Source organism: Humulus lupulus, chromosome 3 (genome assembly GCF_963169125.1).
Source record: "Humulus lupulus chromosome 3, drHumLupu1.1, whole genome shotgun sequence".
NCBI classification, from domain to species: Eukaryota; Viridiplantae; Streptophyta; class Magnoliopsida; order Rosales; family Cannabaceae; genus Humulus; species Humulus lupulus.
In genome coordinates this window covers 11,536,915-11,557,873 of record NC_084795.1, presented here as the reverse complement: position 1 = coordinate 11,557,873, position 20,959 = coordinate 11,536,915, and the positions used below count along the sequence as shown (strand labels likewise).

The 20,959-nt window shown below is 42.8% G+C and overlaps 62 non-coding genes across 62 annotated transcripts; all 62 read right to left on the bottom strand.

Moving 5' to 3' along the window:
- Window positions 1–90: 90 nt before the first annotated feature.
- LOC133826406 (5S ribosomal RNA) lies at window positions 91–209 on the bottom strand. The gene has a single exon (XR_009889127.1). It is a non-coding gene; the product is annotated as a 5S ribosomal RNA (ribosomal RNA).
- A 219-nt stretch (window positions 210–428) lies between these two features.
- Window positions 429–547, bottom strand: LOC133827472 (5S ribosomal RNA). Its single transcript, XR_009890162.1, has one exon. It is a non-coding gene; the product is annotated as a 5S ribosomal RNA (ribosomal RNA).
- A 218-nt stretch (window positions 548–765) lies between these two features.
- LOC133827055 (5S ribosomal RNA) lies at window positions 766–884 on the bottom strand. The gene has a single exon (XR_009889757.1). It is a non-coding gene; the product is annotated as a 5S ribosomal RNA (ribosomal RNA).
- Window positions 885–1,104: 220 nt separating this feature from the next.
- On the bottom strand, window positions 1,105–1,223 carry LOC133827030 (5S ribosomal RNA). Its single transcript, XR_009889734.1, has one exon. It is a non-coding gene; the product is annotated as a 5S ribosomal RNA (ribosomal RNA).
- Window positions 1,224–1,440: 217 nt separating this feature from the next.
- On the bottom strand, window positions 1,441–1,559 carry LOC133827086 (5S ribosomal RNA). Its single transcript, XR_009889786.1, has one exon. It is a non-coding gene; the product is annotated as a 5S ribosomal RNA (ribosomal RNA).
- A 218-nt stretch (window positions 1,560–1,777) lies between these two features.
- On the bottom strand, window positions 1,778–1,901 carry LOC133827542 (5S ribosomal RNA). The gene has a single exon (XR_009890232.1). It is a non-coding gene; the product is annotated as a 5S ribosomal RNA (ribosomal RNA).
- Window positions 1,902–2,121: 220 nt separating this feature from the next.
- On the bottom strand, window positions 2,122–2,240 carry LOC133827203 (5S ribosomal RNA). Its single transcript, XR_009889899.1, has one exon. It is a non-coding gene; the product is annotated as a 5S ribosomal RNA (ribosomal RNA).
- A 218-nt stretch (window positions 2,241–2,458) lies between these two features.
- On the bottom strand, window positions 2,459–2,577 carry LOC133827264 (5S ribosomal RNA). Its single transcript, XR_009889960.1, has one exon. It is a non-coding gene; the product is annotated as a 5S ribosomal RNA (ribosomal RNA).
- Window positions 2,578–2,795: 218 nt separating this feature from the next.
- Window positions 2,796–2,919, bottom strand: LOC133827496 (5S ribosomal RNA). Its single transcript, XR_009890186.1, has one exon. It is a non-coding gene; the product is annotated as a 5S ribosomal RNA (ribosomal RNA).
- Window positions 2,920–3,139: 220 nt separating this feature from the next.
- On the bottom strand, window positions 3,140–3,258 carry LOC133827356 (5S ribosomal RNA). Its single transcript, XR_009890049.1, has one exon. It is a non-coding gene; the product is annotated as a 5S ribosomal RNA (ribosomal RNA).
- Window positions 3,259–3,475: 217 nt separating this feature from the next.
- On the bottom strand, window positions 3,476–3,594 carry LOC133826574 (5S ribosomal RNA). The gene has a single exon (XR_009889289.1). It is a non-coding gene; the product is annotated as a 5S ribosomal RNA (ribosomal RNA).
- Window positions 3,595–3,813: 219 nt separating this feature from the next.
- Window positions 3,814–3,932, bottom strand: LOC133826744 (5S ribosomal RNA). Its single transcript, XR_009889456.1, has one exon. It is a non-coding gene; the product is annotated as a 5S ribosomal RNA (ribosomal RNA).
- Window positions 3,933–4,151: 219 nt separating this feature from the next.
- LOC133827099 (5S ribosomal RNA) lies at window positions 4,152–4,270 on the bottom strand. Its single transcript, XR_009889799.1, has one exon. It is a non-coding gene; the product is annotated as a 5S ribosomal RNA (ribosomal RNA).
- A 219-nt stretch (window positions 4,271–4,489) lies between these two features.
- Window positions 4,490–4,608, bottom strand: LOC133827451 (5S ribosomal RNA). The gene has a single exon (XR_009890141.1). It is a non-coding gene; the product is annotated as a 5S ribosomal RNA (ribosomal RNA).
- A 220-nt stretch (window positions 4,609–4,828) lies between these two features.
- LOC133827541 (5S ribosomal RNA) lies at window positions 4,829–4,947 on the bottom strand. The gene has a single exon (XR_009890231.1). It is a non-coding gene; the product is annotated as a 5S ribosomal RNA (ribosomal RNA).
- A 218-nt stretch (window positions 4,948–5,165) lies between these two features.
- Window positions 5,166–5,289, bottom strand: LOC133827467 (5S ribosomal RNA). The gene has a single exon (XR_009890157.1). It is a non-coding gene; the product is annotated as a 5S ribosomal RNA (ribosomal RNA).
- Window positions 5,290–5,508: 219 nt separating this feature from the next.
- On the bottom strand, window positions 5,509–5,627 carry LOC133826854 (5S ribosomal RNA). The gene has a single exon (XR_009889560.1). It is a non-coding gene; the product is annotated as a 5S ribosomal RNA (ribosomal RNA).
- Window positions 5,628–5,846: 219 nt separating this feature from the next.
- Window positions 5,847–5,965, bottom strand: LOC133827226 (5S ribosomal RNA). Its single transcript, XR_009889922.1, has one exon. It is a non-coding gene; the product is annotated as a 5S ribosomal RNA (ribosomal RNA).
- A 218-nt stretch (window positions 5,966–6,183) lies between these two features.
- On the bottom strand, window positions 6,184–6,307 carry LOC133827508 (5S ribosomal RNA). Its single transcript, XR_009890198.1, has one exon. It is a non-coding gene; the product is annotated as a 5S ribosomal RNA (ribosomal RNA).
- Window positions 6,308–6,527: 220 nt separating this feature from the next.
- LOC133827288 (5S ribosomal RNA) lies at window positions 6,528–6,646 on the bottom strand. The gene has a single exon (XR_009889983.1). It is a non-coding gene; the product is annotated as a 5S ribosomal RNA (ribosomal RNA).
- A 218-nt stretch (window positions 6,647–6,864) lies between these two features.
- On the bottom strand, window positions 6,865–6,982 carry LOC133827283 (5S ribosomal RNA). The gene has a single exon (XR_009889978.1). It is a non-coding gene; the product is annotated as a 5S ribosomal RNA (ribosomal RNA).
- Window positions 6,983–7,201: 219 nt separating this feature from the next.
- LOC133826742 (5S ribosomal RNA) lies at window positions 7,202–7,320 on the bottom strand. Its single transcript, XR_009889454.1, has one exon. It is a non-coding gene; the product is annotated as a 5S ribosomal RNA (ribosomal RNA).
- A 219-nt stretch (window positions 7,321–7,539) lies between these two features.
- LOC133827098 (5S ribosomal RNA) lies at window positions 7,540–7,658 on the bottom strand. The gene has a single exon (XR_009889798.1). It is a non-coding gene; the product is annotated as a 5S ribosomal RNA (ribosomal RNA).
- A 220-nt stretch (window positions 7,659–7,878) lies between these two features.
- LOC133827006 (5S ribosomal RNA) lies at window positions 7,879–7,997 on the bottom strand. The gene has a single exon (XR_009889710.1). It is a non-coding gene; the product is annotated as a 5S ribosomal RNA (ribosomal RNA).
- Window positions 7,998–8,216: 219 nt separating this feature from the next.
- On the bottom strand, window positions 8,217–8,335 carry LOC133827220 (5S ribosomal RNA). Its single transcript, XR_009889916.1, has one exon. It is a non-coding gene; the product is annotated as a 5S ribosomal RNA (ribosomal RNA).
- Window positions 8,336–8,554: 219 nt separating this feature from the next.
- LOC133827005 (5S ribosomal RNA) lies at window positions 8,555–8,673 on the bottom strand. The gene has a single exon (XR_009889709.1). It is a non-coding gene; the product is annotated as a 5S ribosomal RNA (ribosomal RNA).
- Window positions 8,674–8,892: 219 nt separating this feature from the next.
- LOC133827298 (5S ribosomal RNA) lies at window positions 8,893–9,011 on the bottom strand. The gene has a single exon (XR_009889993.1). It is a non-coding gene; the product is annotated as a 5S ribosomal RNA (ribosomal RNA).
- Window positions 9,012–9,231: 220 nt separating this feature from the next.
- LOC133827540 (5S ribosomal RNA) lies at window positions 9,232–9,350 on the bottom strand. Its single transcript, XR_009890230.1, has one exon. It is a non-coding gene; the product is annotated as a 5S ribosomal RNA (ribosomal RNA).
- A 218-nt stretch (window positions 9,351–9,568) lies between these two features.
- LOC133827466 (5S ribosomal RNA) lies at window positions 9,569–9,692 on the bottom strand. The gene has a single exon (XR_009890156.1). It is a non-coding gene; the product is annotated as a 5S ribosomal RNA (ribosomal RNA).
- Window positions 9,693–9,911: 219 nt separating this feature from the next.
- Window positions 9,912–10,030, bottom strand: LOC133826853 (5S ribosomal RNA). The gene has a single exon (XR_009889559.1). It is a non-coding gene; the product is annotated as a 5S ribosomal RNA (ribosomal RNA).
- Window positions 10,031–10,249: 219 nt separating this feature from the next.
- LOC133827201 (5S ribosomal RNA) lies at window positions 10,250–10,368 on the bottom strand. Its single transcript, XR_009889898.1, has one exon. It is a non-coding gene; the product is annotated as a 5S ribosomal RNA (ribosomal RNA).
- A 217-nt stretch (window positions 10,369–10,585) lies between these two features.
- Window positions 10,586–10,704, bottom strand: LOC133826403 (5S ribosomal RNA). Its single transcript, XR_009889125.1, has one exon. It is a non-coding gene; the product is annotated as a 5S ribosomal RNA (ribosomal RNA).
- A 219-nt stretch (window positions 10,705–10,923) lies between these two features.
- LOC133827256 (5S ribosomal RNA) lies at window positions 10,924–11,042 on the bottom strand. Its single transcript, XR_009889952.1, has one exon. It is a non-coding gene; the product is annotated as a 5S ribosomal RNA (ribosomal RNA).
- A 219-nt stretch (window positions 11,043–11,261) lies between these two features.
- Window positions 11,262–11,380, bottom strand: LOC133827097 (5S ribosomal RNA). The gene has a single exon (XR_009889797.1). It is a non-coding gene; the product is annotated as a 5S ribosomal RNA (ribosomal RNA).
- A 219-nt stretch (window positions 11,381–11,599) lies between these two features.
- LOC133827408 (5S ribosomal RNA) lies at window positions 11,600–11,718 on the bottom strand. The gene has a single exon (XR_009890101.1). It is a non-coding gene; the product is annotated as a 5S ribosomal RNA (ribosomal RNA).
- A 220-nt stretch (window positions 11,719–11,938) lies between these two features.
- LOC133827539 (5S ribosomal RNA) lies at window positions 11,939–12,057 on the bottom strand. The gene has a single exon (XR_009890228.1). It is a non-coding gene; the product is annotated as a 5S ribosomal RNA (ribosomal RNA).
- Window positions 12,058–12,276: 219 nt separating this feature from the next.
- On the bottom strand, window positions 12,277–12,395 carry LOC133826869 (5S ribosomal RNA). Its single transcript, XR_009889576.1, has one exon. It is a non-coding gene; the product is annotated as a 5S ribosomal RNA (ribosomal RNA).
- A 219-nt stretch (window positions 12,396–12,614) lies between these two features.
- On the bottom strand, window positions 12,615–12,733 carry LOC133827254 (5S ribosomal RNA). The gene has a single exon (XR_009889950.1). It is a non-coding gene; the product is annotated as a 5S ribosomal RNA (ribosomal RNA).
- A 219-nt stretch (window positions 12,734–12,952) lies between these two features.
- On the bottom strand, window positions 12,953–13,071 carry LOC133827096 (5S ribosomal RNA). The gene has a single exon (XR_009889796.1). It is a non-coding gene; the product is annotated as a 5S ribosomal RNA (ribosomal RNA).
- A 219-nt stretch (window positions 13,072–13,290) lies between these two features.
- Window positions 13,291–13,409, bottom strand: LOC133827463 (5S ribosomal RNA). The gene has a single exon (XR_009890153.1). It is a non-coding gene; the product is annotated as a 5S ribosomal RNA (ribosomal RNA).
- A 219-nt stretch (window positions 13,410–13,628) lies between these two features.
- LOC133826752 (5S ribosomal RNA) lies at window positions 13,629–13,747 on the bottom strand. Its single transcript, XR_009889464.1, has one exon. It is a non-coding gene; the product is annotated as a 5S ribosomal RNA (ribosomal RNA).
- A 218-nt stretch (window positions 13,748–13,965) lies between these two features.
- Window positions 13,966–14,084, bottom strand: LOC133826852 (5S ribosomal RNA). The gene has a single exon (XR_009889558.1). It is a non-coding gene; the product is annotated as a 5S ribosomal RNA (ribosomal RNA).
- A 219-nt stretch (window positions 14,085–14,303) lies between these two features.
- Window positions 14,304–14,422, bottom strand: LOC133827004 (5S ribosomal RNA). The gene has a single exon (XR_009889708.1). It is a non-coding gene; the product is annotated as a 5S ribosomal RNA (ribosomal RNA).
- Window positions 14,423–14,640: 218 nt separating this feature from the next.
- On the bottom strand, window positions 14,641–14,759 carry LOC133827297 (5S ribosomal RNA). Its single transcript, XR_009889992.1, has one exon. It is a non-coding gene; the product is annotated as a 5S ribosomal RNA (ribosomal RNA).
- Window positions 14,760–14,978: 219 nt separating this feature from the next.
- On the bottom strand, window positions 14,979–15,097 carry LOC133827248 (5S ribosomal RNA). The gene has a single exon (XR_009889944.1). It is a non-coding gene; the product is annotated as a 5S ribosomal RNA (ribosomal RNA).
- A 219-nt stretch (window positions 15,098–15,316) lies between these two features.
- Window positions 15,317–15,435, bottom strand: LOC133827003 (5S ribosomal RNA). The gene has a single exon (XR_009889707.1). It is a non-coding gene; the product is annotated as a 5S ribosomal RNA (ribosomal RNA).
- Window positions 15,436–15,652: 217 nt separating this feature from the next.
- LOC133826906 (5S ribosomal RNA) lies at window positions 15,653–15,771 on the bottom strand. The gene has a single exon (XR_009889611.1). It is a non-coding gene; the product is annotated as a 5S ribosomal RNA (ribosomal RNA).
- A 219-nt stretch (window positions 15,772–15,990) lies between these two features.
- LOC133827532 (5S ribosomal RNA) lies at window positions 15,991–16,109 on the bottom strand. Its single transcript, XR_009890220.1, has one exon. It is a non-coding gene; the product is annotated as a 5S ribosomal RNA (ribosomal RNA).
- Window positions 16,110–16,328: 219 nt separating this feature from the next.
- Window positions 16,329–16,447, bottom strand: LOC133827518 (5S ribosomal RNA). The gene has a single exon (XR_009890207.1). It is a non-coding gene; the product is annotated as a 5S ribosomal RNA (ribosomal RNA).
- Window positions 16,448–16,666: 219 nt separating this feature from the next.
- LOC133827002 (5S ribosomal RNA) lies at window positions 16,667–16,785 on the bottom strand. The gene has a single exon (XR_009889706.1). It is a non-coding gene; the product is annotated as a 5S ribosomal RNA (ribosomal RNA).
- Window positions 16,786–17,003: 218 nt separating this feature from the next.
- LOC133827296 (5S ribosomal RNA) lies at window positions 17,004–17,122 on the bottom strand. The gene has a single exon (XR_009889991.1). It is a non-coding gene; the product is annotated as a 5S ribosomal RNA (ribosomal RNA).
- A 219-nt stretch (window positions 17,123–17,341) lies between these two features.
- LOC133827450 (5S ribosomal RNA) lies at window positions 17,342–17,460 on the bottom strand. Its single transcript, XR_009890140.1, has one exon. It is a non-coding gene; the product is annotated as a 5S ribosomal RNA (ribosomal RNA).
- Window positions 17,461–17,678: 218 nt separating this feature from the next.
- LOC133826905 (5S ribosomal RNA) lies at window positions 17,679–17,797 on the bottom strand. The gene has a single exon (XR_009889610.1). It is a non-coding gene; the product is annotated as a 5S ribosomal RNA (ribosomal RNA).
- A 220-nt stretch (window positions 17,798–18,017) lies between these two features.
- LOC133826520 (5S ribosomal RNA) lies at window positions 18,018–18,136 on the bottom strand. Its single transcript, XR_009889237.1, has one exon. It is a non-coding gene; the product is annotated as a 5S ribosomal RNA (ribosomal RNA).
- A 219-nt stretch (window positions 18,137–18,355) lies between these two features.
- LOC133827517 (5S ribosomal RNA) lies at window positions 18,356–18,474 on the bottom strand. Its single transcript, XR_009890206.1, has one exon. It is a non-coding gene; the product is annotated as a 5S ribosomal RNA (ribosomal RNA).
- Window positions 18,475–18,693: 219 nt separating this feature from the next.
- On the bottom strand, window positions 18,694–18,812 carry LOC133827001 (5S ribosomal RNA). The gene has a single exon (XR_009889705.1). It is a non-coding gene; the product is annotated as a 5S ribosomal RNA (ribosomal RNA).
- Window positions 18,813–19,032: 220 nt separating this feature from the next.
- LOC133827276 (5S ribosomal RNA) lies at window positions 19,033–19,151 on the bottom strand. The gene has a single exon (XR_009889972.1). It is a non-coding gene; the product is annotated as a 5S ribosomal RNA (ribosomal RNA).
- A 219-nt stretch (window positions 19,152–19,370) lies between these two features.
- On the bottom strand, window positions 19,371–19,489 carry LOC133826402 (5S ribosomal RNA). Its single transcript, XR_009889124.1, has one exon. It is a non-coding gene; the product is annotated as a 5S ribosomal RNA (ribosomal RNA).
- Window positions 19,490–19,708: 219 nt separating this feature from the next.
- LOC133827321 (5S ribosomal RNA) lies at window positions 19,709–19,827 on the bottom strand. Its single transcript, XR_009890016.1, has one exon. It is a non-coding gene; the product is annotated as a 5S ribosomal RNA (ribosomal RNA).
- Window positions 19,828–20,046: 219 nt separating this feature from the next.
- LOC133827275 (5S ribosomal RNA) lies at window positions 20,047–20,165 on the bottom strand. Its single transcript, XR_009889971.1, has one exon. It is a non-coding gene; the product is annotated as a 5S ribosomal RNA (ribosomal RNA).
- Window positions 20,166–20,384: 219 nt separating this feature from the next.
- On the bottom strand, window positions 20,385–20,503 carry LOC133826401 (5S ribosomal RNA). Its single transcript, XR_009889123.1, has one exon. It is a non-coding gene; the product is annotated as a 5S ribosomal RNA (ribosomal RNA).
- Window positions 20,504–20,721: 218 nt separating this feature from the next.
- Window positions 20,722–20,840, bottom strand: LOC133826850 (5S ribosomal RNA). Its single transcript, XR_009889557.1, has one exon. It is a non-coding gene; the product is annotated as a 5S ribosomal RNA (ribosomal RNA).
- Between the last annotated feature and the right edge of the window lie 119 nt (window positions 20,841–20,959).

Here is a 20,959-nt window from a genome sequence, read left to right as displayed (position 1 = left end):
AATAAATGAGTTTTTAAAGATTTAAAACAAAAAATACAAACTTTTGAGCCGTAAGTGGATTTTGAAAGGAAAAAAAAAATGATGTTTTCAGGGGTGCAACACGAGGACTTCCCAGGAGGTCACCCGTCCTAGTACTACTCTCGCCCAAGCACGCTTAACTGCGGAGTTCTGATGGGATCCGGTGCATTAGTGCTGGTATGATCGCACCCGGAATGTTTGGTCCGCAATATTCATTTATAGCGAGCGCTTGTGTCCTCCCTTTTCTCCCCCGGATTAACTAGGAACTTCTTATTCGCTGCTTGTTAGTGACCACGGTATTAACCCCTCAAGGAAAACGAAATAAATGAGTTTTTAAAGATTTAAAACAAAAAATACAAACTTTTGAGCCGTAAGTTGATTTTTAAAGGAAAAAAAAAATGATGTTTTCAGGGGTGCAACACGAGGACTTCCCAGGAGGTCACGCATCCTAGTACTACTCTCGCCCAAGAATGCTTAACTGCGGAGTTCTGGTGGGATCCGGTGCATTAGTGCTGGTATTATCGCACCCGGAATGTTTGGTCCGCAATATTCATTTATAGCGAGCGCGTGTGTCCTCCCTTTTCTCCCCCGCATTAACTAGGAACTTCTAATTCGTTGCTTGTTAGTGACCACGGTATTAACCCCTCAAGGAAAACGAAATAAATGAGTTTTTAAAGATTTAAAACAAAAAATACAAACTTTTGAGCCGTAAATGGATTTTTAAAGGAAAAAAAAATGGTGTTTTCAGGGGTGCAAGACGAGGACTTCCCAGGAGGTCACCCATCCTAGTACTACTCTCTCCCAAGCACGCTTAACTGCGGAGTTCTGATGGGATCCGGTGCATTAGTGCTGGTATGATCGCACCCGGAATGTTTGGTCCGCAATATTCATTTATAGCGAGCGCGTGTGTCCTCCCTTTTCTCCCCCGGATTAACTAGGAACTTCTTATTCGCTGCTTGTTAGGGACCACGGTATTAACCCCTCAAGGAAAACGAAATAAATGAGTTTTTAAAGATTTAAAACAAAAAATACAAACTTTTGTGCCGTAAGTGGATTTTTAAAGGAAAAAAAAAAGTTATGTTTTCAGGGGTGCAACACGAGGACTTCCCAGGAGGTCACCCATCCTAGTACTACTCTCGCACAAGCACGCTTAACTGCGGAGTTCTGATGGGATCCGGTGCATTAGTTCTGGTATGATCGCACCCGGAATTTTTGGTCGGCAATATTCATTTAAAGCGAGCGCGTGTGTCCTCCCTTTTCTCCCCCGGATTAACTAGTAACTTCTTATTCGCTGGTTGTTAGTGACCACGGTATTATCCCCTCAAGGAAAACGAAATAAATGAGTTTTTAAAGATTTAAAACAAAAAATCCAACTTTTGAGCCGTAAGTGGATTTTTAAAGGAAAAAAAAAATATGTTTTCAGGGGTGCAACACGAGGACTTCCCAAGAGGTCACTCATCCTAGTACTACTCTCGCCCAAGCTCGCTTAACTGCGGAGTTCTGATGGGATCCGGTGCATTAGTGCTGGTATGATCGCACCCGGAATGTTTGGTCCGCAATATTCATTTATAGCGAGCGCGTGTGTCCTCCCTTTTCTCCCCCGGATTAACTAGGAACTTCTTATTCGCTGCTTGTTAGTGACAACGGTATTAACCGCTCAAGTAAAACGAAATAAATGAGTTTTTAAAGATTTAAAACAAAAAATACAAACTTTTGAGCCGTAAGTGGATTTTTAAAGGAAAAAAAAATGATGTTTTCAGGGGTGCAACACGAGTACTTCCCAGGAGGTCACCCATCCTAGTACTACTCTCTCCCAAGAACCCTTAACTTAACTGCGGAGTTCTGGTGGGATCCGGTGCATTAGTGCTGGTATGATCGCACCCGGAATGTTTGGTCCGCAATATTCATTTATAGCGAGCGCGTGTGTCCTCCCTTTTCTCCACCGGATTACCTAGGAACTTCTTATTCGCTGCTTGTGAGGGACCACGGTATTAACCCCTTAAGGAAAACGAAATAAATGAGTTTTTAAAGATTTAAAACAAAAAATACAAACTTTTGAGCCGTAAGTGGATTTTTAAAGGAAAAAAAAAAGTTATGTTTTCAGGGGTGCAACACGAGGACTTCCCAGGAGGTCACCCATCCTAGTACTACTCTCGCACAAGCACGCTTAACTGCGGAGTTCTGATGGGATCCGGTGCATTAGTTCGGGTATGATCGCACCCGGAATTTTTGGTCCGCAATATTCATTTATAGCGAGCGCGTGTGTCCTCCCTTTTCTCCCCCGGATTAACTAGGAACTTCTTATTCGCTGCTTGTTAGTGACCACGGTATTAACCCCTCAAGGAAAACGAAATAAATGAGTTTTTAAAGATTTAAAACAAAAAATCCAACTTTTGAGCCGTAAGTGGATTTTTAAAGGAAAAAAAAAATGATGTTTTCAGGGGTGCAACACGAGGACTTCCCAAGAGGTCACCCATCCTAGTACTACTCTCGCCAAAGCTCGCTTAACTGCGGAGTTCTGATGGGATCCGGTGCATTAGTGCTGGTATGATCGCTCCCGGAATGTTTGGTCCGCAATATTCATTTATAGCGAGCGCGTGTGTCCTCCCTTTTCTCCCCCGGATTAACTAGGAACTTCTTATTCGCTGCTTGTTAGTGACAACGGTATTAACCGCTCAAGTAAAACGAAATAAATGAGTTTTTAAAGATTTAAAACAAAAAATACAAACTTTTGAGCCGTAAGTGGATTTTTAAAGGAAAAAAAAATGATGTTTTCAGGGGTGCAACACGAGTACTTCGCAGGAGGTCACCCATCCTAGTACTACTCTCTCCCAAGCACCCTTAACTTAACTGCGGAGTTCTGGTGGGATCCGGTGCATTAGTGCTGGTATGATCGCACCCGGAATGTTTAATCCGCAATATTCATTTATAGCGAGCGCGTGTGTCCTCCCTTTTCTCCACCGGATTACCTAGGAACTTCTTATTCGCTGCTTGTTAGGGACCACGGTATTAACCCCTCAAGGAAAACGAAATAAATGAGTTTTTAAAGATTTAAAACAAAAAATACAAACTTTTGAGCCGTAAGTGGATTTTTAAAGGAAAAAAAAAAGTTATGTTTTCTGGGGTGCAACACGAGGACTTCCCAGGAGGTCACCCATCCTAGTACTACTCTCGCACAAGCACGCTTAACTGCGGAGTTCTGATGAGACCCGGTGCATTAGTTCAGGTATGATCGCACCCGGAATTTTTGGTTCGCAATATTCATTTATAGCGAGCGCGTGTGTCCTCCCTTTTCTCCCCCGGAATAACTAGGAACTTCTTATTTGCTGCTTGTTAGTGACCACGGTATTAACCCCTCAAGGAAAACGAAATAAATGAGTTTTTAAAGATTTAAAACAAAAAATCCAACTTTTGAGCCGTAAGTGGATTTTTAAAGGAAAAAAAAATGATGTTTTCAGGGGTGCAACACGAGGACTTCCCAGGAGGTCACCCGTCCTAGTACTACTCTCGCCCAAGCACGCTTAACTGCGGAGTTCTGATGGGATCCGGTGCATTAGTGCTGGTATGATCACACCCGGAATGTTTGGTCCGCAATATTCATTTATATGGAGCGCTTGTGTCCTCCCTTTTCTCCCCCGGATTAACTAGGAACTTCTTATTCGCTGCTTGTTAGTGACCACGGTATTAACCCCTCAAGGAAAACGAAATAAATGAGTTTTTAAAGATTTAAAACAAAAAATACAAACTTTTGTGCCGTAAGTGGATTTTTAAAGGAAAAAAAAAATGATGTTTTCAGGGGTGCAACACGAGGACTTCCCAGGAGGTCACCCATCCTAGTACTACTCTCTCCCAAGCACGCTTAACTGCGGAGTTCTGATGGGATCCGGTGCATTAGTGCTGGTATGATCGCACCCGGAAAGTTTGGTCCGCAATATTCATTTATAGCGAGCGCGTGTGTCCTCCCTTTTCCCCCCCGGATTAACTAGGAACTTCTTATTCGCTGCTTGTTAGGGACCACGGTATTAACCCCTCAAGGAAAACGAAATAAATGAGTTTTTAAAGATTTAAAACAAAAAATACAAACTTTTGAGCCGTAAATGGATTTTTAAAGGGAAAAAAAAATGATGTTTTCCGGGGTGCAACACGAGGACTTCCCAGGAGGTCACCCATCCTAGTACTACTCTCGCCCAAGCACGCTAAACTGCTGAGTTCTGATGGGATCCGGTGCATTAGTGCTGGTATGATCGCACCCGGAATGTTTGGTCCGCAATATTCATTTATAGCGAGCGCTTGTGTCCTCCCTTTTCTCCCCCGGATTAACTAGGAACTTCTTATTCGCTGCTTGTTAGTGACCACGGTATTAACCCCTCAAGGAAAACGAAATAAATGAGTTTTTAAAGACTTAAAACAAAAAATACAAAATTTTGTGCCGTAAGTGGATTTTTAAAGGAAAAAAAAAATGATGTTTTCAGGGGTGCAACACGAGGACTTCCCAAGAGGTCACTCATCCTATTATTACTCTCGCCCAAGCACGCTTAACTACGGAGTTCTGGTGGGATCCGGTGCATTAGTGCTGGTATGATCGCACCCGGAATGTTTGGTCCGCAATATTCATTTATAGCGAGCGCGTGTGTCCTCCCTTTTCTCCCCCGGATTATCTAGGAACTTCTTATTCGCTGCTTGTTAGTGACCACGTTATTAACCCCTCAAGGAAAACGAAATAAATGAGTTTTTAAAGATTTAAAACAAAAAATACAAACTTTTGAGCCGTAAGTGGATTTTTAAAGGAAAAATAATAATAATGTTTTCGGGGATGCAACACGATGACTTCCCAGGAGGTCACCCATCCTTGTAATACTCTCTCCCAAGCACGCTTAACTGCGGAGTTCTGATGGGATCCGGTGCATTAGTGCTGGTATGATCGCACCTGGAATGTTTGGTCCGCAATATTCATTTATAGCGAGCGCGTGTGTCCTCCCTTTTCTCCCCCGGATTAACTAGGAACTTCTTATTCGCTGCTTGTTAGTGACCACGGTATTAACCCCTCAAGGAAAACGAAATAAATGAGTTTTTAAAGATTTAAAACAAAAAATACAAACTTTTGAGCCGTAAGTGGATTTTTAAAGGAAAAAAAAATGATGTTTTCAGGGGTGCAACACGAGTACTTCCCAGGAGGTCACCCATCCTAGTACTACTCTCTCCCAAGCACCATTAACTTAACTGCGGAGTTCTGGTGGGATCCGGTGCATTAGTGCTGGTATGATCGCACCCGGAATGTTTGGTCTGCAATATTCATTTATAGCGAGCGCGTGTGTCCTCCCTTTTCTCCACCGGATTACCTAGGAACTTCTTATTCGCTGCTTGTTAGGGACCACGGTATTAACCCCTCAAGGAAAACGAAATAAATGAGTTTTTAAAGATTTAAAACAAAAAATACAAACTTTTGTGCCGTAAGTGGATTTTTAAAGGAAAAAAAAAATGATGTTTTCAGGGGTGCAACACGAGGACTTCCCAGGAGGTCACCCATCCTAGTACTACTCTAGCCCAAGCACGCTTAACTGCAGAGTTCTGATGGGATCCGGTGCATTAGTGCTGGTATGATCGCACCCGGAATGTTTGGTCCGCAATATTCATTTATAGCGAGCGCTTGTGTCCTCCCTTTTCTCCCCCGGATTAACTAGGAACTTCTTATTCGCTGCTTGTTAGTGACCACGGTATTAACCCCTCAAGGAAAACGAAATAAATGAGTTTTTAAAGATTTAAAACAAAAAATACAAACTTTTGTGCCGTAAATGGATTTTTAAAGGAAAAAAAAAATGATGTTTTCAGGGGTGCAACACGAGGACTTCCCAGGAGGTCACCCATCCTAGTACTACTCTCGCCAAAGCTCGCTTAACTGCGGAGTTCTGATGGGATCCGGTGCATTAGTGCTGGTATGATCGCTCCCGGAATGTTTGGTCCGCAATATTCATTTATAGCGAGCGCGTGTGTCCTCCCTTTTCTCCCCCGGATTAACTAGGAACTTCTTATTCGCTGCTTGTTAGTGACAACGGTATTAACCGCTCAAGTAAAACGAAATAAATGAGTTTTTAAAGATTTAAAACAAAAAATACAAACTTTTGAGCCGTAAGTGGATTTTTAAAGGAAAAAAAAATGATGTTTTCAGGAGTGCAACACGAGTACTTCGCAGGAGGTCACCCATCCTAGTACTACTCTCTCCCAAGCACCCTTAACTTAACTGCGGAGTTCTGGTGGGATCCGGTGCATTAGTGCTGGTATGATCGCACCCGGAATGTTTGGTCCGCAATATTCATTTATAGCGAGCGCGTGTGTCCTCCCTTTTCTCCACCGGATTACCTAGGAACTTCTTATTCGCTGCTTGTTAGGGACCACGGTATTAACCCCTCAAGGAAAACGAAATAAATGAGTTTTTAAAGATTTAAAACAAAAAATACAAACTTTTGAGCCGTAAGTGGATTTTTAAAGGAAAAAAAAAAGTTATGTTTTCTGGGGTGCAACACGAGGACTTCCCAGGAGGTCACCCATCCTAGTACTACTCTCGCACAAGCACGCTTAACTGCGGAGTTCTGATGAGATCCGGTGCATTAGTTCGGGTATGATCGCACCCGGAATTTTTGGTTCGCAATATTCATTTATAGCGAGCGCGTGTGTCCTCCCTTTTCTCCCCCGGAATAACTAGGCACTTCTTATTTGCTGCTTGTTAGTGACCACGGTATTAACCCCTCAAGGAAAACGAAATAAATGAGTTTTTAAAGATTTAAAACAAAAAATCCAACTTTTGAGCCGTAAGTGGATTTTTAAAGGAAAAAAAAAATGATGTTTTCAGGGGTGCAACACGAGGACTTCCCAGGAGGTCACCCGTCCTAGTACTACTCTCGCCCAAGCACGCTTAACTGCGGAGTTCTGATGGGATCCGGTGCATTAGTGCTGTATGATCGCACCCGGAATGTTTGGTCCGCAATATTCATTTATATGGAGCGCTTGTGTCCTCCCTTTTCTCCCCCGGATTAACTAGGAACTTCTTATTCGCTGCTTGTTAGTGACCACGGTATTAACCCCTCAAGGAAAACGAAATAAATGAGTTTTTAAAGATTTAAAACAAAAAATACAAACTTTTGTGCCGTAAGTGGATTTTTAAAGGAAAAAAAAAATGATGTTTTCAGGGGTGCAACACGAGGACTTCCCAGGAGGTCACCCATCCTAGTACTACTCTCTCCCAAGCACGCTTAACTGCGGAGTTCTGATGGGATCCGGTGCATTAGTGCTGGTATGATCGCACCCGGAAAGTTTGGTCCGCAATATTCATTTATAGCGAGCGCGTGTGTCCTCCCTTTTCTCCCCCGGATTAACTAGGAACTTCTTATTCGCTGCTTGTTAGGGACCACGGTATTAACCCCTCAAGGAAAACGAAATAAATGAGTTTTTAAAGATTTAAAACAAAAAATACAAACTTTTGAGCCGTAAATGGATTTTTAAAGGGAAAAAAAAATGATGTTTTCCGGGGTGCAACACGAGGACTTCCCAGGAGGTCACCCATCCTAGTACTACTCTCGCCCAAGCACGCTAAACTGCTGAGTTCTGATGGGATCCGGTGCATTAGTGCTGGTATGATCGCACCCGGAATGTTTGGTCCGCAATATTCATTTATAGCGAGCGCTTGTGTCCTCCCTTTTCTCCCACGGATTAACTAGGAACTTCTTATTCGCTGCTTGTTAGTGACCACGGTATTAACCCCTCAAGGAAAACGAAATAAATGAGTTTTTAAAGACTTAAAACAAAAAATACAAACTTTTGTGCCGTAAGTGGATTTTTAAAGGAAAAAAAAAAATGATGTTTTCAGGGGTGCAACACGAGGACTTCCCAGGAGGTCACTCATCCTAGTATTACTCTCGCCCAAGCACGCTTAACTACGGAGTTCTGATGGGATCCGGTGCATTAGTGCTGGTATGATCGCACCCGGAATGTTTGGTCCGCAATATTCATTTATAGCGAGCGCGTGTGTCCTCCCTTTTCTCCCCCGGATTAACTAGGAACTTCTTATTCGCTGCTTGTTAGTGACCACGGTATTAACCCCTCAAGGAAAACGAAATAAATGAGTTTTTAAAGATTTAAAACAAAAAATACAAACTTTTGAGCCGTAAGTGGATTTTTAAAGGAAAAAAAAAATGATGTTTTCAGGGGTGCAACACGAGTACTTCCCAGGAGGTCACCCATCCTAGTACTACTCTCGCCCAAGCACGCTAAACTGCTGAGTTCTGATGGGATCCGGTGCATTAGTGCTGGTATGATCGCACCCGGAATGTTTGGTCCGCAATATTCATTTATAGCGAGCGCTTGTGTCCTCCCTTTTCTCCCCCGGATTAACTAGGAACTTCTTATTCGCTGCTTGTTAGTGACCACGGTATTAACCCCTCAAGGAAAACGAAATAAATGAGTTTTTAAAGACTTAAAACAAAAAATACAAACTTTTGTGCCGTAAGTGGATTTTTAAAGGAAAAAAAAAATGATGTTTTCAGGGGTGCAACACGAGGACTTCCCAGGAGGTCACTCATCCTAGTATTACTCTCGCCCAAGCACGCTTAACTACGGAGTTCTGATGGGATCCGGTGCATTAGTGCTGGTATGATCGCACCCGGAATGTTTGGTCCGCAATATTCATTTATAGCGAGCGCGTGTGTCCTCCCTTTTCTCCCCCGGATTAACTAGGAACTTCTTATTCGCTGCTTGTTAGTGACCACGGTATTAACCCCTCAAGGAAAACGAAATAAATTAGTTTTTAAGGCCTTAAAAAAAAAATACAAACTTTTGAGTCGTAAGTTGATTTTTAAAGGAAAAAAAATAATGATGTTTTCAAGGGTGCAACACGAGGACTTCCCAAGAGGTCACCCATCCTAGTACTACTCTCGCCCAAGAATGCTTAACTGCGGAGTTCTGGTGGGATCCGGTGCATTAGTGCTGGTATGATCGCACCCGGAATGTTTGGTCCGCAATATTCATTTATAGCGAGCGCGTGTGTCCTCCCTTTTCTCCCCCGGATTATCTAGGAACTTCTTATTCGCTGCTTGTTAGTGACCACGTTATTAACCCCTCAAGGAAAACGAAATAAATGAGTTTTTAAAGATTTAAAACAAAAAATACAAACTTTTGAGCCGTAAGTGGATTTTATAAGGAAAAAAAATAATAATGTTTTCGGGGATGCAACACGATGACTTCCCAGGAGGTCACCCATCCTTGTAATACTCTCTCCCAAGCACGCTTAACTGCGGAGTTCTGATGGGATCCGGTGCATTAGTGCTGGTATGATCGCACCTGGAATGTTTGGTCCGCAATATTCATTTATAGCGAGCGCGTGTGTCCTCCCTTTTCTCCCCCGGATTAACTAGGAACTTCTTATTCGCTGCTTGTTAGTGACCACGGTATTAACCCCTCAAGGAAAACGAAATAAATGAGTTTTTAAAGATTTAAAACAAAAAATACAAACTTTTGAGCCGTAAGTGGATTTTTAAAGGAAAAAAAAATGATGTTTTCAGGGGTGCAACACGAGTACTTCCCAGGAGGTCACCCATCCTAGTACTACTCTCTCCCAAGCACCATTAACTTAACTGCGGAGTTCTGGTGGGATCCGGTGCATTAGTGCTGGTATGATCGCACCCGGAATGTTTGGTCCGCAATATTCATTTATAGCGAGCGCGTGTGTCCTCCCTTTTCTCCACCGGATTACCTAGGAACTTCTTATTCGCTGCTTGTTAGGGACCACGGTATTAACCCCTCAAGGAAAACGAAATAAATGAGTTTTTAAAGATTTAAAACAAAAAATACAAACTTTTGTGCCGTAAGTGGATTTTTAAAGGAAAAAAAAAATGATGTTTTCAGGGGTGCAACACGAGGACTTCCCAGGAGGTCACCCATCCTAGTACTACTCTAGCCCAAGCACGCTTAACTGCAGAGTTCTGATGGGATCCGGTGCATTAGTGCTGGTATGATCGCACCCGGAATGTTTGGTCCGCAATATTCATTTATAGCGAGCGCTTGTGTCCTCCCTTTTCTCCCCCGGATTAACTAGGAACTTCTTATTCGCTGCTTGTTAGTGACCACGGTATTAACCCCTCAAGGAAAACGAAATAAATGAGTTTTTAAAGATTTAAAACAAAAAATACAAACTTTTGTGCCGTAAATGGATTTTTAAAGGAAAAAAAAAATGATGTTTTCAGGGGTGCAACACGAGGACTTCCCAGGAGGTCACCCATCCTAGTACTACTCTCGCACAAGCACGCTTAACTGCGGAGTTCTGATGGGATCCGGTGCATTAGTTCGGGTATGATCGCACCCGGAATTTTTGGTCCGCAATATTCATTTATAGCGAGCGTGTGTGTCCTCCCTTTTCTCCCCCGGAATAACTAGGAACTTCTTATTCGCTGCTTGTTAGTGACCACGGTATTAACCCCTCAAGGAAAACGAAATAAATGAGTTTTTAAAGATTTAAAACAAAAAATCCAACTTTTGAGCCGTAAGTGGATTTTTAAAGGAAAAAAAAATGATGTTTTCAGGGGTGCAACACGAGGACTTCCCAGGAGGTCACCCGTCCTAGTACTACTCTCGCCCAAGCACGCTTAACTGCGGAGTTCTGATGGGATCCGGTGCATTAGTGCTGGTATGATCGCACCCGGAATGTTTGGTCCGCAATATTCTTTTATAGCGAGCGCTTGTGTCCTCCCTTTTCTCCCCCGGATTAACTAGGAACTTCTTATTCGCTGCATGTTAGTGACCACGGTATTAACCCCTCAAGGAAAACGAAATAAATGAGTTTTTAAAGATTTAAAACAAAAAATACAAACTTTTGTGCCGTAAGTGGATTTTTAAAGGAAAAAAAAAATGATGTTTTCAGGGGTGCAACACGAGGACTTCCCAGGAGGTCACCCATCCTAGTACTACTCTTGCGCAAGCACGCTTAACTGCAGAGTTCTGATGGGATCCGGTGCATTAGTGCTGGTATGATCGCACCCGGAATGTTTGGTCCGCAATATTCATTTATAGCGAGCGCGTGTGTCCTCCCTTTTCTCCCCCGGATTAACTAGGAACTTCTTATTCGCTGCTTGTTAGTGACCACGGTATTAACCCCTCAAGCAAAACGAAATAAATGTGTTTTTAAAGATTTAAAACAAAAAATACAAACTTTTGAGCCGTAAATGGATTTTTAAAGGAAAAAAAAAATGATGTTTTCAGGGGTGCAACACGAGGACTTCCCAGGAGGTCACCCATCCTAGTACTACTCTCGCCCAAGCACGCTAAACTGCTGAGTTCTGATGGGATCCGGTGCATTAGTGCTGGTATGATCGCACCCGGAATGTTTGGTCCGCAATATTCATTTATAGCGAGCGCTTGTGTCCTCCCTTTTCTCCCCCGGATTAACTAGGAACTTCTTATTCGCTGCTTGTTAGTGACCACGGTATTAACCCCTCAAGGAAAACGAAATAAATGAGTTTTTAAAGACTTAAAACAAAAAATACAAAATTTTGTGCCGTAAGTGGATTTTTAAAGGAAAAAAAAAATGATGTTTTCAGGGGTGCAACACGAGGACTTCCCAAGAGGTCACTCATCCTAGTATTACTCTCGCCCAAGCACGCTTAACTACGGAGTTCTGGTGGGATCCGGTGCATTAGTGCTGGTATGATCGCACCTGGAATGTTTGGTCCGCAATATTCATTTATAGCGAGCGCGTGTGTCCTCCCTTTTCTCCCCCGGATTATCTAGGAACTTCTTATTCGCTGCTTGTTAGTGACCACGTTATTAACCCCTCAAGGAAAACGAAATAAATGAGTTTTTAAAGATTCAAAACAAAAAATACAAACTTTTGAGCCGTAAGTGGATTTTTAAAGGAAAAAAAATAATAATGTTTTCGGGGATGCAACACGATGACTTCCCAGGAGGTCACCCATCCTTGTAATACTCTCTCCCAAGCACGCTTAACTGCGGAGTTCTGATGGGATCCGGTGCATTAGTGCTGGTATGATCGCACCTGGAATGTTTGGTCCGCAATATTCATTTATAGCGAGCGCGTGTGTCCTCCCTTTTCTCCCCCGGATTAACTAGGAACTTCTTATTCGCTGCTTGTTAGTGACCACGGTATTAACCCCTCAAGGAAAACGAAATAAATGAGTTTTTAAAGACTTAAAACAAAAAATACAAACTTTTGTGCCGTAAGTGGATTTTTAAAGGAAAAAAAAAATGATGTTTTCAGGGGTGCAACACGAGGACTTCCCAGGAGGTCACCCGTCCTAGTACTACTCTCGCCCAAGCACGCTTAACTGCGGAGTTCTGATGGGATCCTGTGCATTAGTGCTGGTATGATCGCACCCGGAATGTTTGGTCCGCAATATTCATTTATAGCGAGCGCTTGTGTCCTCCCTTTTCTCCCCCGGATTAACTAGGAACTTCTTATTCGCTGCTTGTTAGTGACCACGGTATTAACCCCTCAAGGAAAACGAAATAAATGAGTTTTTAAAGATTTAAAACAAAAAATACAAACTTTTGTGCCGTAAGTGGATTTTTAAAGGAAAAAAAAAATGATGTTTTCAGGGGTGCAACACGAGGACTTCCCAGGAGGTCACCCATCCTAGTACTACTCTTGCGCAAGCACGCTTAACTGCAGAGTTCTGATGGGATCCGGTGCATTAGTGCTGGTATGATCGCACCCGGAATGTTTGGTCCGCAATATTCATTTATAGCGAGCGCTTGTGTCCTCCCTTTTCTCCCCCGGATTAACTAGGAACTTCTTATTCGCTGCTTGTTAGTGACCACGGTATTAACCCCTCAAGCAAAACGAAATAAATGTGTTTTTAAAGATTTAAAACAAAAAATACAAACTTTTGAGCCGTAAATGGATTTTTAAAGGAAAAAAAAAATGATGTTTTCAGGGGTGCAACACGAGGACTTCCCAGGAGGTCACCCATCCTAGTACTACTCTCGCCCAAGCACGCTAAACTGCTGAGTTCTGATGGGATCCGGTGCATTAGTGCTGGTATGATCGCACCCGGAATGTTTGGTCCGCAATATTCATTTATAGCGAGCTCTTGTGTCCTCCCTTTTCTCCCCCGGATTAACTAGGAACTTCTTATTCGCTGCTTGTTAGTGACCACGGTATTAACCCCTCAAGGAAAACGAAATAAATGAGTTTTTAAAGACTTAAAACAAAAAATACAAAATTTTGTGCCGTAAGTGGATTTTTAAAGGAAAAAAAAAATGATGTTTTCAGGGGTGCAACAAGAGGACTTCCCAAGAGGTCACTCATCCTAGTATTACTCTCGCCCAAGCACGCTTAACTACGGAGTTCTGGTGGGATCCGGTGCATTAGTGCTGGTATGATCGCACCCGGAATGTTTGGTCCGCAATATTCATTTATAGCGAGCGCGTGTGTCCTCCCTTTTCTCCCCCGGATTATCTAGGAACTTCTTATTCGCTGCTTGTTAGTGACCACGGTATTAACCCCTCAAGGAAAACGAAATAAATGAGTTTTTAAAGATTTAAAACAAAAAATACAAACTTTTGAGCCGTAAGTGGATTTTGAAAGGAAAAACAAAAAGATGTTTTCAGGGGTGCAACACGAAAACTTCCCACGAGGTCACCCGTCCTAGTACTACTCTCGCCCAAGCACGCTTAACTGCGGAGTTCTGATGGGATCCGGTGCATTAGTGCTGGTATGATCGCACCCGGAATGTTTGGTCCGCAATATTCATTTATAGCGAGCGCTTGTGTCCTCCCTTTTCTCCCCCGGATTAACTAGGAACTTCTTATTCGCTGCTTGTTAGTGACCACGGTATTAACCCCTCAAGGAAAACGAAATAAATGAGTTTTTAAAGATTTAAAACAAAAAATACAAACTTTTGTGCCGTAAGTGGATTTTTAAAGGAAAAAAAAATGATGTTTTCAGGGGTGCAACACGAGGACTTCCCAGGAGGTCACCCATCCTAGTACTACTCTAGCCCAAGCACGCTTAACTGCAGAGTTCTGATGGGATCCGGTGCATTAGTGCTGGTATGATCGCACCCGGAATGTTTGGTCCGCAATATTCATTTATAGCGAGCGCTTGTGTCCTCCCTTTTCTCCCCCGGATTAACTAGGAACTTCTTATTCGCAGCTTGTTAGTGACCACGGTATTAACCCCTCAAGGAAAACGAAATAAATGAGTTTTTAAAGATTTAAAACAAAAAATACAAACTTTTGTGCCGTAAGTGGATTTTTAAAGGAAAAAAAAAATGATGTTTTCCGGGGTGCAACACGAGGACTTCCCAGGAGGTCACTCATCCTAGTATTACTCTCGCCCAAGCACGCTTAACTACGGAGTTCTGATGGGATCCGGTGCATTAGTGCTGGTATGATCGCACCCGGAATGTTTGGTCCGCAATATTCATTTATAGCGAGCGCGTGTGTCCTCCCTTTTCTCCCCCGGATTAACTAGGAACTTCTTATTCGCTGCTTGTTAGTGACCACGGTATTAACCCCTCAAGGAAAACGAAATAAATTAGTTTTTAAGGCCTTAAAAAAAAAATACAAACTTTTGAGCCGTAAGTTGATTTTTAAAGGAAAAAAAAAATGACGTTTTCAAGGGTGCAACACGAGGACTTCCCAAGAGGTCACCCATCCTAGTACTACTCTCGCCCAAGAATGCTTAACTGCGGAGTTCTGGTGGGATCCGGTGCATTAGTGCTGGTATGATCGCACCCGGAATGTTTGATCCGCAATATTCATTTATAGCGAGCGCGTGTGTCCTCCCTTTTCTCCCCCGGATTAACTAGGAACTTCTTATTCGCTGCTTGTTAGTGACCACGGTATTAACCCCTCAAGGAAAACGAAATAAATGAGTTTTTAAAGATTTAAAACAAAAAATACAAACTTTTGAGCCGTAAGTGGATTTTTAAAGGAAAAAAATAATAATGTTTTCGGGGATGGAACACGATGACTTCCCAGGAGGTCACCCGTCCTAGTACTACTCTCGCCCAAGCACGCTTAACTGCGGAGTTCTGATGGGATCCGGTGCATTAGTGCTGGTATGATCCCACCCGGAATGTTTGGTCCGCAATATTCATTTATAGCGAGCGCTTGTGTCCTCCCTTTTCTCCCCCGGATTAACTAGGAACTTCTTATTCGCTGCTTGTTAGTGACCACGGTATTAACCCCTCAAGGAAAACGAAATAAATGAGTTTTTAAAGACTTAAAACAAAAAATACAAACTTTTGTGCCGTAAGTGGATTTTTAAAGGAAAAAAAAAATGATGTTTTCAGGGGTGCAACACGAGGACTTCCCAGGAGGTCACTCATCCTAGTATTACTCTCGCCCAAGCACGCTTAACTACGGAGTTCTGATGGGATCCGGTGCATTAGTGCTGGTATGATCGCACCCGGAATGTTTGGTCCGCAATATTCATTTATAGCGAGCGCGTGTGTCCTCCCTTTTCTCCCCCGGATTAACTAGGAACTTCTTATTCGCTGCTTGTTAGTGACCACGGTATTAACCCCTCAAGGAAAACGAAATAAATTAGTTTTTAAGGCCTTAAAAAAAAAATACAAACTTTTGAGCCGTAAGTTGATTTTTAAAGGAAAAAAAAATGATGGTTTCAGGGGTGCAACACGAGGACTTCCCAAGAGGTCACCCATCCTAGTACTACTCTAGCCCAAGCACGCTTAACTGCAGAGTTCTGATGGGATCCGGTGCATTAGTGCTGGTATGATCGCACCCGGAATGTTTGGTCCGCAATATTCATTTATAGCGAGCGCTTGTGTCCTCCCTTTTCTCCCCCGGATTAACTAGGAACTTCTTATTCGCTGCTTGTTAGTGACCACGGTATTAACCCCTCAAGGAAAACGAAATAAATGAGTTTTTAAAGATTTAAAACAAAAAATACAAACTTTTGTGCCGTAAATGGATTTTTAACGGAAAAAAAAAATGATGTTTTCAGGGGTGCAACACGAGGACTTCTCAGGAGGTCACCCATCCTAGTACTACTCTTGCGCAAGCACGCTAAACTGCTGAGTTCTGATGGGATCCGGTGCATTAGTGCTGGTATGATCCCACCCGGAATGTTTGGTCCGCAATATTCATTTATAGCGAGCGCTTGTGTCCTCCCTTTTCTCCCCCGGATTAACTAGGAACTTCTTATTCGCTGCTTGTTAGTGACCACGGTATTAACCCCTCAAGGAAAACGAAATAAATGAGTTTTTAAAGATTTAAAACAAAAAATACAAACTTTTGTGCCGTAAATGGATTTTTAAAGGAAAAAAAAAATGATGTTTTCAGGGGTGCAACACGAGGACTTCCCAGGAGGTCACCCATCCTAGTACTACTCTTGCGCAAGCACGCTAAACTGCTGAGTTCTGATGGGATCCGGTGCATTAGTGCTGGTATGATCCCACCCGGAATGTTTGGTCCGCAATATTCATTTATAGCGAGCGCTTGTGTCCTCCCTTTTCTCCCCCGGATTAACTAGGAACTTCTTATTCGCTGCTTGTTAGTGACCACGGTATTAACCCCTCAAGGAAAACGAAATAAATGAGTTTTTAAAGACTTAAAACAAAAAATACAAACTTTTGTGCCGTAAGTGGATTTTTAAAGGAAAAAAAAAATGATGTTTTCAGGGGTGCAACACGAGGACTTCCCAGGAGGTCACTCATCCTAGTATTACTCTCGCCCAAGCACGCTTAACTACGGAGTTCTGATGGGATCCGGTGCATTAGTGCTGGTATGATCGCACCCGGAATGTTTGGTCCGCAATATTCATTTATAGCGAGCGCGTGTGTCCTCCCTTTTCTCCCCCGGATTAACTAGGAACTTCTTATTCGCTGCTTGTTAGTGACCACGGTATTAACCCCTCAAGGAAAACGAAATAAATTAGTTTTTAAGGCCTTAAAAAAAAAATACAAACTTTTGAGGCGTAAGTTGATTTTTAAAGGAAAAAAAAAATGATGTTTTCAAGGGTGCAACACGAGGACTTCCCAAGAGGTCACCCATCCTAGTACTACTCTCGCCCAAGAATGCTTAACTGCGGAGTTCTGGTGGGATCCGGTGCATTAGTGCTGGTATGATCGCACCCGGAATGTTTGATCCGCAATATTCATTTATAGCGCGCGCGTGTGTCCTCCCTTTTCTCCCCCGGATTAACTAGGAACTTCTTATTCGCTGCTTGTTAGTGACCACGGTATTAACCCCTCAAGGAAAACGAAATAAATGAGTTTTTAAAGATTTAAAACAAAAAATACAAACTTTTGAGCCGTAAGTGGATTTTTAAAGGAAAAAAATAATAATGTTTTCGGGGATGGAACACGATGACTTCCCAGGAGGTGACCCGTCCTAGTACTACTCTCGCCCAAGCACGCTTAACTGCGGAGTTCTGATGGGATCCGGTGCATTAGTGCTGGTATGATCGCACCCGGAATGTTTGGTCCGCAATATTCATTTATAGCGAGCGCTTGTGTCCTCCCTTTTCTCCCCCGGATTAACTAGGAACTTCTTATTCGCTGCTTGTTAGTGACCACGGTATTAACCCCTCAAGGAAAATGAAATAAATGAGTTTTTAAAGATTTAAAACAAAAAATACAAACTTTTGTGCCGTAAGTGGATTTTTAAAGGAAAAAAAAATGATGGTTTCAGGGGTGCAACACGAGGACTTCCCAAGAGGTCACCCATCCTAGTACTACTCTAGCCCAAGCACGCTTAACTGCAGAGTTCTGATGGGATCCGGTGCATTAGTGCTGGTATGATCGCACCCGGAATGTTTGGTCCGCAATATTCATTTATAGCGAGCGCTTGTGTCCTCCCTTTTCTCCCCCGGATTAACTAGGAACTTCTTATTCGCTGCTTGTTAGTGACCACGGTATTAACCCCTCAAGGAAAACGAAATAAATGAGTTTTTAAAGATTTAAAACAAAAAATACAAACTTTTGAGCCGTAAGTGGATTATTAAAGGGAAAAAAAAAATGATGTTTTCAGGGGTGCAACACGAGGACTACCCAGGAGGTCACCCATCCTAGTACTACTCTCGCCCAAGCACGCTTAACTGCGGAGTTCTGATGGGATCCGGTGCATTAGTGCTGGTATGATCGCACCCGGAATGTTTGGTCCGCAATATTCATTTATAGCGAGCGCGTGTGTCCTCCCTTTTCTCCCCCGGATTGACTAGGAACTTCTTAGTCGCTGCTTGTTAGTGACCACGGTATTAACCCCTCAAGGAAAACGAAATAAATGAGTTTTTAAAGATTTAAAACAAAAAATACAAACTTTTGTGCCGTAAATGGATTTTTAAAGGAAAAAAAAAATGATGTTTTCAGGGGTGCAACACGAGGACTTCCCAGGAGGTCACCCATCCTAGTACTACTCTTGCGCAAGCACGCTAAACTGCTGAGTTCTGATGGGATCCGGTGCATTAGTGCTGGTATGATCCCACCCGGAATGTTTGGTCCGCAATATTCATTTATAGCGAGCGCTTGTGTCCTCCCTTTTCTCCCCCGGATTAACTAGGAACTTCTTATTCGCTGCTTGTTAGTGACCACGGTATTAACCCCTCAAGGAAAACGAAATAAATGAGTTTTTAAAGACTTAAAACAAAAAATACAAACTTTTGTGCCGTAAGTGGATTTATAAAGGAAAAAAAAAATGATGTTTTCAGGGGTGCAACACGAGGACTTCCCAGGAGGTCACTCATCCTAGTATTACTCTCGCCCAAGCACGCTTAACTACGGAGTTCTGATGGGATCCGGTGCATTAGTGCTGGTATGATCGCACCCGGAATGTTTGGTCCGCAATATTCATTTATAGCGAGCGCGTGTGTCCTCCCTTTTCTCCCCCGGATTAACTAGGAACTTCTTATTCGCTGCTTGTTAGTGACCACGGTATTAACCCCTCAAGGAAAACGAAATAAATGAGTTTTTAAAGATTTAAAACAAAAAATACAAACTTTTGAGCCGTAAGTGGATTTTTAAAGGAAAAAAAAAAATGATGTTTTCAGGGGTGCAACACGAGTACTTCCCAGGAGGTCACCCATCCTAGTACTACTCTCGCCAAAGCTCGCTTAACTGCGGAGTTCTGATGGGATCCGGTGCATTAGTGCGGGTATGATCGCACCCGGAATGTTTGGTCCGCAATATTCATTTATAGCGAGCGCGTGTGTCCTCTCTTTTCTCCCCCGGATTAACTAGGAACTTCTTATTCACTGCATGTTAGTGACCACGGTATTAACCCCTCAAGGAAAACGAAATAAATGAGTTTTTAAAGATTTAAAACAAAAAATACAAACTTTTGAGCCGTAAGTGGATTTTGAAAGGAAAAACAAAATGATGTTTTCAGGGGTGCAACACGAGGACTTCCCAGGAGGTCACCCGTCCTAGTACTACTCTCGCCCAAGCACGCTTAACTGCGGAGTTCTGATGGGATCCGGTGCATTAGTGCTGGTATGATCGCACCCGGAATGTTTGGTCCGCAATATTCATTTATAGCGAGCGCGTGTGTCCTCCCTTTTCTCCCCCGGATTAACTAGGAACTTCTTATTCGCTGCTTGTTAGTGACCACGGTATTAACCCCTCAAGGAAAACGAAATAAATTAGTTTTTAAGGCCTTAAAAAAAAAATACAAACTTTTGAGCCGTAAGTTGATTTTTAAAGGAAAAAAAATAATGATGTTTTCAAGGGTGCAACACGAGGACTTCCCAAGAGGTCACCCATCCTAGTACTACTCTCGCCCAAGAATGCTTAACTGCGGAGTTCTGGTAGGATCCGGTGCATTAATGCTGGTATGATCGCACCCGGAATGTTTGATCCGCAATATTCATTTATTGCGAGCGCGTGTGTCCTCCCTTTTCTCCCCCGGATTAACTAGGAACTTCTTATTCGCTGCTTGTTAGTGACCACGGTATTAACCCCTCAAGGAAAACGAAATAAATGAGTTTTTAAAGATTTAAAACAAAAAATACAAACTTTTGAGCCGTAAGTGGATTTTTAAAGGAAAAAAAAAATGATGTTTTCAGGGGTGCAACACGAGTACTTCCCAGGAGGTCACCCATCCTAGTACTACTCTCGCCAAAGCTCGCTTAACTGCGGAGTTCTGATGGGATCCGGTGCATTAGTGCGGGTATGATCGCACCCGGAATGTTTGGTCCGCAATATTCATTTATAGCGAGCGCGTGTGTCCTCTCTTTTCTCCCCCGGATTAACTAGGAACTTCTTATTCACTGCATGTTAGTGACCACGGTATTAACCCCTCAAGGAAAACGAAATAAATGAGTTTTTAAAGATTTAAAACAAAAAATACAAACTTTTGAGCCGTAAGTGGATTTTGAAAGGAAAAACAAAATGATGTTTTCAGGGGTGCAACACGAGGACTTCCCAGGAGGTCACCCGTCCTAGTACTACTCTCGCCCAAGCACGCTTAACTGCGGAGTTCTGATGGGATCCGGTGCATTAGTGCTGGTATGATCGCACCCGGAATGTTTGGTCCGCAATATTCATTTATAGCGAGCGCTTGTGTCCTCCCTTTTCTCCCCCGGATTAACTAGGAACTTCTTATTCGCTGCTTGTTAGTGACCACGGTATTAACCCCTCAAGGAAAACGAAATAAATGAGTTTTTAAAGATTTAAAACAAAAAATACAAACTTTTGTGCCGTAAGTGGATTTTTAAAGGAAAAAAAAATGATGTTTTCAGGGGTGCAACACGAGGACTTCCCAGGAGGTCACCCATCCTAGTACTACTCTAGCCCAAGCACGCTTAACTGCAGAGTTCTGATGGGATCCGGTGCATTAGTGCTGGTATGATCGCACCCGGAATGTTTGGTCCGCAATATTCATTTATAGCGAGCGCTTGTGTCCTCCCTTTTCTCCCCCGGATTAACTAGGAACTTCTTATTCGCAGCTTGTTAGTGACCACGGTATTAACCCCTCA